The sequence below is a fragment of the Monodelphis domestica genome, chromosome 4 (genome assembly GCF_027887165.1).
Source record: "Monodelphis domestica isolate mMonDom1 chromosome 4, mMonDom1.pri, whole genome shotgun sequence".
Taxonomy (NCBI): domain Eukaryota; kingdom Metazoa; phylum Chordata; class Mammalia; order Didelphimorphia; family Didelphidae; genus Monodelphis; species Monodelphis domestica.
The window spans coordinates 433,216,694-433,226,406 of NC_077230.1; positions in this window are offsets into that span (position 1 = coordinate 433,216,694).

Below are 9,713 nucleotides of genomic sequence, written 5' to 3' on the forward strand. Positions count from 1 at the left end.
ATGACCTGAGGTGCCCAAAGAAAGCCCACTAGGGGCTGGGGAGTGAATTCGAATGACCTGCCAAAGCATAGGAATGAAGACAAGAGAGAAATACGTTTTCTGTTGTACCACCAAATGGCCGTTACTGCAAGAAAAGCCCAAGTCCCGTTTCCCCCTCCTGCAAATCTGGGAGTGGGGGGGGTTGGAGATGAGCAGATTAAAAGTGGTGTGTGTGTGGGTGTGTGCGGGTGTTTGCATGTGTGCAAGAGACCCTGGCACTGCCTGAAGCTCGAGGCAAAGTTTATTTAACTGTTTGTCTTCTGAGTCTCTGCATTGATGTGTGAAGGACTTAGAAAGCACTTGGGTCGGTTCTGAGTTTCTTAAACTCTAGGATGGCTCAACAAGTGAAGAGGAACCATTCATTGGGTTCTACCCTCGGTTTGGGCAAAGACAGAGCCAGCTAGAAGGATCTGATCAAAGGGGACAAAACGGCTCCCCAGTTCTGGGTATCTCGTGGACGGTTTATCTTAGTTCATTAAAATTGAAAAGTGCCTCGTCGTGTCTCCCCTGATCTTGAAGACGAGCTGCCGAGGAGCAGCAGCAAACTGATGAGAAGCATCTCCTAGTAATCACTGGCTGTCGAATGAAGCACGGCGACCCAGTCCATGGTGGTATCCAGGGAGGACAAGCTTTAGAGAAGAAAGTCAGCGTTAAGCACCAAGATTCTGTGCAGTCTGGGAAAGGGCGTACAAGGGAAAATGCTGTAAGCGTGCGGAAAGAACAGGGCCAGCCCCAGAGATTTCAAGGACTCTACCCTGTCAGTGAAACTCTGATGAACCATTCCAAAGCTGTATTTTATAAGATCTAATAATCCTCACTAGAAGTAAAGGCATAAAAGGTAATTATCTAATTAAGAAAGCCACGTGGCCAAGCTCATGGACCGGCTCCAAAGGCCCACAGCCACGAAAGAGCGAGGGGGGCTCCCCCCAGTCCACATCAGCGTGGAAGGAAAGGACAGGAAGTGAGTGCGTTCTGGGGCTTCTAGTTGTGCTGGGCTGTAGTTTTTGGGTAACAGATTCTAATTTCACAATACAGAAAGGCAACCTGCATGCATCCTGTGTGCGTGTTTCATCAGGAGGGACGCCTGTGTTTCTATTCTGGACTAAATGAATGTCGGAGCTGAATGGGAGCCCAGATCATCTCTGAGAAGAATCTGGATTGTTTGGGCTTCAGATTGGCAGCCAGAAAGGATCCTTGGGGGAGAGAAGTTCCTTGGAATAATGATGGTCAAGGAAGTGATCCCAAGACCGCTGGAGCCATCACAGAGCAGGAATCGTGTTCATCCCAACAGGGGGTCCGGTGGTCCAGGCTCTGACCTGGGGCCCAGATGATCCATGGAATAAGAGGAGTCCGACTGGAAAGCACAGGGAGGGCAGCGAGGCCTGGGGGTCCCTCCCAAAGCTGGGGAGGCCCAAGTGGGGGCGACTTTCTTGTCTAGAATCCTGAACCCCATAACTAGAGGTCGGGCTGCGTGGATCCAGGCTGCGGCAGCCCCAGTCCCTGGGGAGGAGAGCAGAGCTGACCTTTGGTGGGGGGGGGGTCTGTCAGGGAGGGCACCCCATGGAGCGCCCATTGGCTGGGCATCGACGAATCAGCAGGGGCAGGTGGAGGGCAGCTTCCCGGCCTGCTCAGCCAAGCCCTGAGGGAGGGAGGGATGGAGGAAGAGCCAGAACGGCCTCTCGGCTGGGCTCCTGCCTGCTTTGGCTGCTCCCGCCGCACCCTCGGGTGTCCCAGGGCAGATTCCAGGCCAGGATCGGCCGGATTGGATAAACTGAGCCCACCCGGGAAAGAGACAGGCCGGCCTCCCACAGCCCCCCGGGGGGCACTCGAGAGCAGCGAGGACAGGGACGAGATCAGACGGATGAGAGGCGGCCGCTGGCTGGGGGCTGGCAGGGGTTCGAGTCTGGTCGGCTCGGCTGGCTCCCAGCAGACCTGGCCAGACCAGAGCCTGCTTGTTTTCTTCCCCTCCCCCCGCCCTGACCCAGGCACCGGTAAGAGACTCCGCCCCCCGGCCTCGCCCAGCCCCTTCCGAACCTCCCCGGGCTAAATCCTGCTGTCCGAACAAACGGTGCTCCTCATCCCAGCCCCACGGGGAGAAGCGGCAGCAGCAGGGCCTCGTCTACACTCTCCTCCACTCCCTCCTCTGCTGGGAAGCCCGCCAGCCCGCCTCTCACGGGGAGGCAAACGGGAGCCTTGGTGGGAGGCTGGCCCGTCCTCCAACCCGAGAGTCCCCCAGTGGAGGAAGCGCAGCCTCCCTGCCTCCTGGACGCCCACTGCTGGCTGTTTGCTGAACCTGCTCTAGCAGAGGCCGGCAGCCCTCCTGAGAACGCAGCACGAAGCGCCCTCGGAAATCCAGGGGTTCCTGGATAAAGAGCTCCCTGGGGAGCTGGGGCCCTGTGAGGTCCAAAGCCCTGAGGAGGCTCTCTGGGAAGGGTGTGAGTGCTGGAGCCACATCGGACCCCAAGCCCTGCTTTACTGCCCCGATTCCAAGGACGGTGGAAAGAATGCATCTGGCAGCTGGCAAAGGATGCTGCTCTCGAGGAGGATGAAGGGCTCGGAGGAGGAGGACCAGAGACTCTATGAGCAATGGGGTGGGTGCGACCCAAGGGAGGGAATTGTGCGGAGGGGGCTCTGGGCTGCCCTCAGAATAGGCTCTCCAGAAGCCCCTGGCCAAGCCACGGGCTAGTTTCAAGCATGCTGACACGCACATCATTCCTGGAAGCTCTAACCGCGGCCCCCTGCTTCTGTCTGTCAAGCGCTGCCCGAGGAGGTTCCAATGTGCTCGAGGTGTCAAGTTGAGGTTCTGCCATTGGCTGGCTGGGTCAGGAGCTTCAGGGCCAGGCTCAGGTGTTAAGCATGCTTCTCCCATTCTCTGAGGGGGTCAAACTGTAGCCTGGAAGTTTGGGTTCCCCAGTTGGTGGGGCTTGTGGTGGAAGCCAATAAAGGGCAAGGTTCAACGAGGAGGGGGAGCCTGGGCTTCAGGATCAGGGGGGCTGCCCTCCTCTGTGAAAGAGAAACAAACTCTTTCTGGCTCCTGACTTGGCACTCAGAACTTTCCTGGTGAAAAGTGGACCTCCTGAAGGGGGCTCTGCGCCCTGCTCTACACACAGATTTGTCTCTCTCTACCTTGCTTACAGCTTAGATTACTCATGAAACTTGCTTGTTTTAAACCTAAACTAAGAATTTTGTGTTGACCAAACTGCTCTCCTGACCTTTGTTCCAAATCCTACCCAGAATTTTAACCCTTCACAGCCTGGCGAACCATGAAGGAATTTGATCAATCTCTTAATCTTCTCATCCTTATCAATAATAGGAACAAGTAGAGGTGTAACCATGGTGCTAGATATCATTGTATAGGTAGTAAAGGAGGTGGTGCCAACTTACCTTAAGACAATTCCCCAAACCAGGAACCTTCACTGAGATTTTACATCTCACAGTTTTGGATTGTCTCTAGTTAGTACCACTTATGGGATTATTTCTTCGGTCCAGGTTGTTTCAAGGGTACCAACTGTATCAAGCATTTAGTTTAATCATTTATCAAGAATTTAGTTTAATCCTTACTAAGAAAAGGAAACAACTAAAAGAGAGATTAATAGAGGCTAGATTTGCATATCTTGAAGATTGCTTCTCTCAATTGAATAAAACTATTGTCCAACAAAATGAAAGTATCTTTAAAGTTGCTCAACTTGGAGATAGTATCTCTCAAATGGCTAAAACTATAACCCAACAAAATGAGAATATCTCTTGCTTAACACAACCTGCCTCTCTTACTGTTTCTAATTCTCCCACCAAGGCAGCTAAAACTAAAAACCAAAAGAAAGAAGATACTAACCCAAGCCTACTCCCTTTAGGAGAAGTACTAACTTTCAATCCTAAGAAAGAGTTAGTAACTATTAGGCATCAAAGACCATTTGCCCCTCAGGATATGGAGGGATTTAAGTGGAGCACTCCTTCTTTTAAGGAGGAGCCCATAACATTTATAAGAAAAGCTTGAAACAATATGCAGGCAATTCAGTCTAATATGGATTGATTTAGAACATCTATTAGATGAATTACTAATAAAAAGGGGAAAAGATAAGGTTGTCAGGCTTACTAATGAGGCACTGAGGCAAACAGAGTTTTAAGGTTCTGTGCAGAAATTTTTCTGTTTTAAGTAATCAATGATTCAGAGAGGTAGGATGCTTCTTATTCTGAAATTTCTCTCAAGAGAATTTCAACTTTGCATTTTAGAGTAATAATACATTCCTCCTGAGTGTACAGGGTGCGGTTATGGCTGAGACTGAATGTACAATAATTTTTGGTCACCAAGGATTTTGTTTATAATATCCTAATGAAAAATCCAAGTCAGCTGGAAATTTTTTGTTGATTTTAATTGGTAGTGGAGGAGATGAAGGAGAGGGTGAAGGATTTCTCCCAGCAGCTGGCTGGTAGCGGGCGGGAAGATTAGAAGATCTAGAAAGTAAGGGTTTGGAGTGTGAAGGAGGAAGGAATCAACCTAAACTCCAGAAGGGTCTCAGCTGAGGTGCCTGAACCTGAATCAGGTCAAGGATAACACTTACCGCCAAAACCCAGACAAATATCTGCCACCACTCCCAAGATACCGGAAAGCTTAGCACGCTGCCTGCCAGTGGCCTCTCCAGGAAAAGAGGAGGAGAGAGACAGTTTTACATCACTTTCCTGTGTCTCATCTTTACAAATGGTGGCTTAGCTTGACATAGGACAGCCTAGGAGTTTGTCCTTTTTTCTACACGTGTCTGTTGAAGGCCATTTCCTCAGATAATTAAATCTTGAGCTTTTTGCAGACCTTCCTAATGTTGTTAAACTAAGAAGAATGGAGAAATATAGAGTTTCCAAACCCGATTCTGTTATTGCAAGTATCTCCATTGTTAGTGATCAAGAAATAGCTAAATCAGAACTTCAAAAGAATGATCTGATTAGGGTGGAATAGTTTTAAAATTCATATAAGGAGGATGTTGAAAAACACAGGAATCACTTAGCAATGCATGGCAGAGTTATGAGGTATATGAATCAACTAGCAAGTATATTAGAAAAATAGAATCTGTGAGGAATATTTCTGGATGTGGTAAATGGATACTCTAGCTGACTAGAGAGATACTTGGGGAAACCTGAGAGTGCCTAGTTGTAATGGAGATAGTGGTAATTCTGAGACATAGCTATATACTACTAGAGGGTACTCTGGGGTTGCCCATTTATCACTATTGATGGCTAATAGATCAAGATATTTCCTACCCTCCTCCACCGTTCCCCTCCCTTAACCGCGCTCTTCTTGAAGCCTTTGCTTTGGTCCCCTTCCTCCCCCCAGTGGACTGTGAGATTCATGAGGAAAAACTCCTTTCTTTTCCTTTCTGAAGTAATGGGGTTTATTGGGAAGAACAGGATGGGGATTGAGGTAAAAGGGATTGGGATGTCCCTAATCTATAAGGAGAATTAGGAGGGTTTTTGGAAATGTCAATCCTGTCACAACTGTGACATAGGGACAATCAGAGAGTGTGGAGTATTTTTCTTTCCTTCTTTAAAGCAGCCAGATAATCTCTGCTTAAGTAATTCAAGTCCAGACTCTGTCAAAGGCTACAAAGGTCTCTCTCTGCCTAGATCAGGAAAAAGCCAGTCTCCCCCTTGGTCAGAAAAACCCCCAGAGAAGAAGTCTTTCAGTTCATCTCTTCTGGCCAGGCTCCAACTGCCTTTCCTGGGAATATTCTATTTTGGAGTGTTCACCTTGATTGGCAGATGAGATCCTTTATTGTGTTGCAAACATGAATTTCTCTCTTTCTTCATGTCTCTTCCACATTCCCTCCTTTTCTTCTTTAAAAAAAATGCACCTTGCATTTGTAAGCGATACTTAACTTTATTATAATTCTATCTGTCTATTCTCAACTGTGTTATCTTAAATATTCCCTTACCTCCCCAAAATAAGAAAATTCTAACTTATCTTACTTATTCTGGCTACCTAGATGCTAAGCTAAGAGTGGGTTATAGGAAAATGGTTTAGGTAAGGGATTTACATGCACATAGTTTTACATAAAAATTCCTGTAATAATTTTTCAAATTATTCCAACAATTTCACTAACTTTCAAAATATGCAATTGTCCTATTTCCTAATGTCTATAACTTCACTAAGTAAAATCTTCTAATACTAACAAATGCTAACCTACAATCATAATGCAATCAAACTTCTATACTTCAGTCTCTACTTCCTTAAGCTTCAGACAAATTCACTGGGCTATCACTATTGTTAGTAGTTAGAATATTAATAAACTGTTCTAATTAAATTAGTTCATTAGTAACTTAGTATTTGCATGTGTACATAGGTTGTACTTAGTGCAGATTTACATTTGTACATCCTTCTAAAATTCTGTGCAAACTCATGCAGAACAGAAATATCTTTGTTTGAATTTTCCACAGTTCTTATCAGTGTGTCTTCCTTATGATCAAAAGTTCCAAAATTTCAAAGTTCCAAAGTCCTTCCATGTCCTTTTCTTCTGCTTGTAGAACTCTGTCTTCCTCTCTGGTCAGCATGCCACTCTTCTTCCAGTCTTGATTGAAGACATGTCTTCACATCAGGATCCACTGGAATAATCAGGAACCAGGAATATGTATGCGTTTAAGATTTTTACATGTGCAAGCATGTAAGAGTGAAATATACTTTTGCATAGAAGTAAGATGGAATCTTCATGAATGTTTGTTAGAATTTATCAATCTTTGTTTGTGAAAGTAAGGATTACAAGTGTCCTCTTCATGCATGAGGGTAAGATTTGCATATGTACATCTTTGTGCCTGCAAGTAAGCTGTACATGTGTTTTTCATGGGTGGGTGTGAGCATTATGCATGAGTTCTCAAGATTTTGTTAAGAATAATGATTTGATGTTTCTAATCTTTTTGCTATGTGACTCTTTACAATGAGATTTATTATGTGGTTACTGTAATCATTTCTTGTATAGTTACTATTGTAAACCTCAAAATTTCTTAGACTTATAAATGTTGGAAATTTCACCATTGGGAAATTTCATACTTGAAAAATTCCCTATTGATAGTGGGTCTTGGCTATTGGAATGTGAACCCCATTGGCATGGGAGGTTCCTCCTCCTCCCTTCTTAAGAGTACTTTAGGACAGAAACCTTTTGCTGAACAATGGAAAGGACTTTGACCTATGCTTAAGCATAGAAGAGGAATTTCTTTGAGTCATGATTGATTTTAGAATTGATACAATGGAGATACTTGGAATCAATCTCCACCCTATTCAGTCCTAACAGGATTGAGTAAGGGCTGCAGCCTAGATCAAAATTTAATTATTCCAATCTCTACCCTACTCAGGTTAACAGGATTTAGAAAGGGCTGTAGCAAAGGATCAAAGATTTAATTATTTGAAAATATGACCTTCAACAGACATGTGCAAAGGCCAGAGACCTCTGGGCGGTCCTGGGTTAAGCTAGAGCCTCCATTGGCACAGGGAAATTGATGGACAGGTGATTGGTAGATGTGAGGACTGAGGGGAGGGAACTTGGATGGTTTCCTTAAGGATAGGGGGGTCTAAAGAGGCGAGGTGTGGTTGAGGAGTTTGTCTGAGTGGTGGGTGTGTGCTCTGAGAAGCTTGCTCTGAAGGAAGCTGAAGGTGGGGGCCTCTGAGACTGTTTCTCCATTTTGGTCACGTGAGTAATAGGGACTGATCTCTTTTCTTTGCCCCAGCTATCTAAGGGCTTGGGCCTTTTGGCCCAGCCTAAACAGAAGGGGTATTTAAGCCCTATTCCCTTCTCTCCCTTTTTCTCTCTCTCTATCTCTAATTCCTTTCTTCCTCCAATTGTAATTAAACTCCATAAAAGATTGACTGCTGACTTGAGTTTTCATTTAGGAATTACATAGCTGAATTCCTTGGCGACCTTAAATTAATATATATCAGTCCTTTAAAGTGATTTCCTTGTCACACTATACTCATTTCTTGTAGACAGAATTTGTAGAATTATACATTCATTTGCAATACCATTGTTTCTTTCGGTTCTGTCACGGTGGTTGGCTGACAGAGACTATGTTTAAAATTATATCAAGGCTTCTATATGACTGCTAAATTTTCAAATGCACGTTTTCCTTTTATCTGCATTACTGGCTATATTTGCTTCAGGGGTGTTATCCTTTTATCATTTCAGCATGTACAGTGCTCTCTTGTCTGTATTCTGGTGGCAAGTACTCTCATGTGCTTTCCTTTGTTTTCATTAGCTTTCATTCACAAGGGCTGCTTTTGATTTCTTCTCTGACTATTCATGTTGCTTTTCATTACTAGGACTTTTTTTTCATATGTCATCTGTCTGTGTCTTCACTGATGACATGTGAGGTATCTGAAATTATGAGATAATAACTTCACGGTATACCCTCTCTCTCTTCCTTCCCCTGGTAGAGACTGTTTAAGGATGAAGGTTGAGAGATATGGATAACCTTTTTCAGTTCTCATGTATAACTTGATGTTAAAATCTGAGATGACAAATTCAACCAATGTTACTCCATGCTTCTCTAGCATTCTAGATGTTTGTGTCTGTCCTATTTATGTAGTTGAAGTCTCCAGGTGTAACGACTTTTCGTGCCAATGGACCCAGGCTTCCAAAGCTGAGAGAGTGGGACTGTCTCTGTGCGTCGACTCTTCCACTTAAATCTTCACGCACAAGTGTCTTTGTGCACAAAAACGCACAAAGACAATCGTCATCCTCGGTTACCGAGAGACTACTAACTAATGAGGCTTGGGGCACAGTTCACTGACCTAAGAATGACCCTCATTGGGACTTTAATGATCCTTAGGACTATGAGACATTGTCATGCTAGGGAGGCAGTACATAATTAAATGAGAGCTTGTTCAGATAGACTGGGTACTTGGACAAAATTTGAAAAGCTAAAATAAGAGATAGGAGAAAATTCTTTACTGTTCATGGACAGACTTATAGAATTGGGAGGAAGATATATAGACATAGCTTTAAAAAGAGAGAGATGTTAGACACCTGAGAAAACAGTTTGTAAAAAATTGTTGCAAAGTAGTCAAGGACTATTTCAGAATCAGCTGTCCTAACCTGATGAATATGGACCTTGATGAATTAAGGAGAGTGGCAATATATGTTTATAATGGACATGAAATGAACAATGCCAATGATAGTGATTTGGTGGATGCATTGATAAAAGCATTAAAGGGAAAAATTGATAAATTTAAAAAAGGAGATACAAATTTTGGGGTAGCTATGGTTCCAGGTGTGAGAATATACAAACCAGAGACCAATGTGTTACTTGTGTGGGAAAAGGGGACACCTAATGATAAATTGCAGATACACCGGAGCAGCTGTACTGGAGCACACAATTTTCAACTATGTGGTCAGTTTCACTTCCATCAAATCTAAGTGCACAAGGTGCAGAATTAATAGCATTAAAACAAGTCTGTGTAATCACAAGAGACAGAAAAGCAACAATATATACTCATTCAAAATATGCCTTTGGAATGTCATGCTGTGGGTATCCTTTGGCTTCAAAGGGGATTCTTAACATCAGCTGGCAAAATTATTGTGATTGCAAAAATTATCATGGAAGTTCTTTCAGTTCTCCACCTAGCTGAAACCTTGGCTATTGTACATTACTCTGCTCATACAGGTGGAACTGACTTTGTTTTGAGAGGAAACCACCAGGCA